Source organism: Dermochelys coriacea, chromosome 3, assembly GCF_009764565.3.
Source record: "Dermochelys coriacea isolate rDerCor1 chromosome 3, rDerCor1.pri.v4, whole genome shotgun sequence".
Classification (NCBI taxonomy): Eukaryota; Metazoa; Chordata; order Testudines; family Dermochelyidae; genus Dermochelys; species Dermochelys coriacea.
This window is the reverse complement of record NC_050070.1, coordinates 203342580-203347169: the sequence shown is the minus strand read 5'-3', so window position 1 is coordinate 203347169 and position 4590 is coordinate 203342580. Positions and strand designations below refer to the sequence as shown.

At 41.2% G+C, this 4590-nt stretch overlaps 1 long non-coding RNA gene across 1 annotated transcript; it reads right to left on the bottom strand.

Moving 5' to 3' along the window:
- Positions 1 to 262: 262 nt before the first annotated feature.
- On the bottom strand, positions 263 to 4037 carry LOC122459589. The gene is made up of 2 exons (XR_006280380.1): positions 3914 to 4037; positions 263 to 1079 (listed from the first exon to the last, which is right to left on the bottom strand). It is a non-coding gene; the product is annotated as an uncharacterized LOC122459589 (long non-coding RNA).
- Between the last annotated feature and the right edge of the window lie 553 nt (positions 4038 to 4590).

Here is a 4590-nt window from a genome sequence, read left to right as displayed (position 1 = left end):
TTATCTCTTTATGATGCTAGCCCACTAACATATGGTTTTATTATTTAAATTGAAAATGTAATATTGAAACCATTTCTAGCTATTAAACTTGTGCAACCGATTACTGGGAAACAATGTTCCCCAGACCCTGTATTTTTAACAGACCGTTTTCTCCTAACAGGACAACCACATGTCTGTCATAACTAATTCTGGCATTGGAAAAACCTTGTCCTCACATGTGTCTGACTCGGAATGAAGAGCTGCTAAAGGACTGGATTTTCGATGGAACAAGAACTTTTCTGGTGACCTAGATTTAAAAAAAAAAAAAGTGAAGAGAGAAAATCCAAATTACTAGCGGATGACGTTACATGTTGTGTCCAGGTGAAAATAGACCCGTCTTCTACAGCAGGCAAATAGTGAACACCCACGTTTGCTGGCTGGGTAGTGGGTTAACTCAGTTTGGTTGGCCTGATGCGAAAGGTTAAAAAGCATTGCACAGCAAGGGGCTAGCACAGTGGCCTGGAGTTGCAGATCAGTCCAGATCTCTGCATCATTAATCTCTATCTAAAATCTTGTCCGCTCCCTACTTCCCACTGAGGCTTTGTCTGCCCTGGGGGATTTGCGCTGATTTTTAGCCATGGGTAACTGTGGTGATGCAAACCCATAGTGTAGACAGATAAAGATCATGATTTGCATCGGTGCAATTTACTTATTCTTGAAATTGGGGCTCAGCAGGCACTGGTGCAAACTGTGATTTAGATCAGCTTTGCCCATTTGCACAAGGGGTTTGCACTGGTGCTGTTATGCCAGTGGCTGAAATCAAGTCAAATGCTTTGTTTAATCAAGGTCCAAGACTGCACAATATGCAAGAGTTTCTCCTAGGTCTGAAATAACCCCTGCTGTGCTGCAATTCAGGTGAGAAATGCCTGGGCCCAGAACTCTCTTTGTCTCACCTCTTCCTTAATTTTGCCGTGAGCCCTCACCTTGATGGCTGGAGAAGGTGCTTTTCTTCTCCTTCCAGCTCCCAAGTTCCACTGCGATATGGATCTTTGAGACCCGGCGTTGCCTCTTCCTCTCTCTGGCTGACTTCCGTTTTGGAGCTGTCAGCCAAGGAGAAATGCTTTGAGCATGTGTATTTCTTTTCACTTTCTTTCTTGGGTGAATGACATTAACCAGCAAGGAAAGAATCTGTTCCTGGGTTAGGACAGGAGCAGATGCACTCTGCATGCTCACTGTGACCTCAGCTATCAATCCCATGCAACCGGCATAGCATATGAGCAGGGCGCAGTTTGTGGGCCTGATTTTGATCTCCCTTGCACCGATACCTGTTTTACTTCAATGAAATTATTTCTGATTTACATCATTGTAACTGACATCAGAACCAGGCCCTGGAGCAATGCTCCTGAGAAGAGACCTGGCTTAGTATTGAGGGGAACCACCTTACTGGAATGGGAGAAGCCTCCGTAGTTGCAGTGTCAGAATGGATGCAAAACGTCTACAAGCCAGCAGCTGCTGAGGCTGCCCATCTCTGGATTCAGGCCTGGATTAGTAACCTTGGTTTGAAATTAAGAGTATTGCATGATCAAGTAGTCATTAGAGGTGGGTGGGAAATGTTTTTCCCATCCCACAGAAATGATCATGATATCAACAAATTTTCCCCAAATTGGGGTGAGAAGTTGAAATCTTAATAATTTTCATGAACCAAAAATATTTTTCAGTCAAATTTGATGTTTTGTTTTGATAATTTTGAAATGTTTCATTTTGATGTCAACCTTTTAAAATTATTTATTATTTTAACTTTTTTATTTTTGTTTAAAACACCTATAATTTAGCTTAAATTTTGAAACAAAAAGTCATTTTGGATTGGAAAACCAGAATTATTCATTTTTCAAAGGTTGACATGAAACAGTTTGACCATTTGGAAATTTTTTCCCCTCAAAAATAGGTAGAGTTAATAATTCCCTTTTATGAAAAAAATCAGTGTATTTTTCATGGAAAACCGTTGTTTGTTTGTTTTTTACAGGATTTAGTCCATAATTCATAAGGGTTCTAACATCTAGTCATGGGTGGGTCTCTCAATTTCACTCTCTTTCTCATTGTGAGAATCAATGGCTGGAAGCTAGAGCCAAAAAAATTCAAACTAGAAAGGAGACACTAAGGTTTACACTAAGGTTGATTAACCGTTGAAACAAACTACCAGTAGAAATGATAGATTCTCTTCAGATCAAGATGCCTTTCTGGAAGAGATGTTTTAGCCAAATACAAGTTGCTGGGCTCAATACTGGAGTAACAGTGCAATTCTGTGTTATACGGGAGGTGAGTAAACTTTATGAATCTCTTTTTCTTTCCATACATTTCAAATTATATAATCCCAGTGATGAAGGAAGCAAAAGGGGTCAAAGTTTCTATATATTATTCTAAAAGATGAGATGATTTACCATAACTAAAAAGACACTACGGCAGGATGATGGAGGACCCAATAGCAAGTGTGAAAAATGGGGCTAGGGGTAGGAGGTAATAGGCTCCTATATAAGATAAAGTCCTTGGGATTGTCCCCATCAAATCGGAACATCTGGTCACCCGAGCAGGATGCCACTCCAGTTCGGAGAATTCTTGTTTGTTGACATGATAACAAGAAGTCTATTGCAGTGCGTATGCACCCTTTGGTTATTAATTTCCTCCAGCTTCTGAGCAACCCTTGAATTGTTTGTCAAGTTTTTTTTAAAGTGATTTATGGATCTGAGGGAAGAGAAAGAGGCAAGGGTTTTATAAATAGTGACTCCCTTTCATTCCCATCCAGTGCATTAATTGAGCATTATCTGTAATTGGAAACATAAAGTGCATTCCTTCTTGGATCTCATGCAGACGGCTGCCCTGATGTGACTCTTAATGTATCATAAACCTACAGTGCAGTACTATGGATTTTCTTGTTTTAAATGAAGTTAACATATGTGGACTTTGACATATGCAGGGGTGTATCTAGTGTGCACTGTTGGACAAAGGGGGTTTATTACTTTTCTTTTTTTAGAAATGTCCATTCTCAACAAAGATGTCCATTTTAAGCAGGGAGAAAGATCAGAGTTCAGATAAGTACCCCCCAAATCTGGATGCCTTTCTAAATTAACTAAAATCCCAGGGCCCACCAAACTGGGCTGAAAACCTCTGAACAATAGCTGTTCTCATGTGATATCTGGTATTTCTCGTTTCCAGTTTGCCTCTTCCTTCTAGTCCCAAGAACAATTTTTCTGATGGTATTTTGGCCTTTCTGCTTCCAAGCAGAATTGGCGAAGCAAGTAAAACAAGGACAAATAAAAGGTAACCAAAGCTGTTGTGTTTCAATTTCACAGGGTTTCACTCTCATCCAAACTTATCCATCTCTTTCCAAGTTTGTATAAACTTCATGCAACCACACGACTTTATTGGCTGGATGGCAAGTGCACCAGACCATAATTTGCTTTAGGAAATGTGGGGAGGGAAATTGGGAATGGCCCACTAAAATTGTTTCCTTTTGCTAGGGAGGAAGCACAAAAAGTTTGGTTCACTCAGCTGTGACAATACCAGGAATGTTTTCACCGCAAATACCCACATTTAGACATAGAGACACTGACAACTCAGATTGGGCCCAAAATTCAGAGTTAGATTTTGTAGAAACAAGCTTTTGCAAAGGCTAAAACGGACTGAAATATTTCCAGTATTCCAGTTGGAAACAGGAGTTTTGGAACCAATTAAAATTCAGGTTTTTATAAGTTCAGCCTCGGTATCACTGAGAAATTGAAACTGCCTCTCAAAATATATAATTTAACTTCATTGCTCTTGGGATTGCTCTTGAAGCTGATGGGAATGCAAAAGCCCAGTGCTGGCCTGCTGCAGGCTGTGGAGTCCTTGTTAAAATTCCATCACGACAATGAAAGGAAGGTTGACATGATTTCCATACCTTTTGGGGTTCCAGGATACTTCACAAGAGCAAAGCTTTTCCATCTTTGGAACGCCTGGGCAAGTCTATACACAGTCTGAAAAAGGTAAGAATTTCCCCTCTTCATCTCAAACTCTGAAACCTACAATGCTTTTTTCATCTCAGTAGTGGTAGCTGTAATTTATAGTATAGTGACTGGGAGCCACAGTCATGGACTAGGACCCCAACTGTGTTAGGCACTGTATAAACACAGAATAAAAAGACAGTCCCTGCCCAAGAAGCTTACTTGTTAACTATTTCACTGCTGAGCAAAGCATGAAAGAAAGACAGAGGGTGATCATATTACATTTACCCCATCTTCTGGAAGTGGTATCTTGTTTGGGGATCTTATGTGGGTTGGGCTTAGAAGAGTGTTGCTATTTCCACCCCCAGTTTGACTCCTAATTCCGCCCTTATTGTTAGCGGGGGCGGAAACGGTTTTCCTTAATAGGACACTGACAACTTAATCCCTATGTAGTGGGGTGGCTGCCCCACTCCCGCAGAACAGGGGTTAAAAGCAGCCCTGGAGAGGGCTGTGACTGGGAAGAGGAGTGAGAACAGCTGGGGGAAGCTGAGTGAGTAGTTGATCACAGGTGTGGCCAGCTCAATCAAAGCCCAGCTGGCCCTGATAAGAGGGCTGTGGGCCAGAAGGCAGGGGA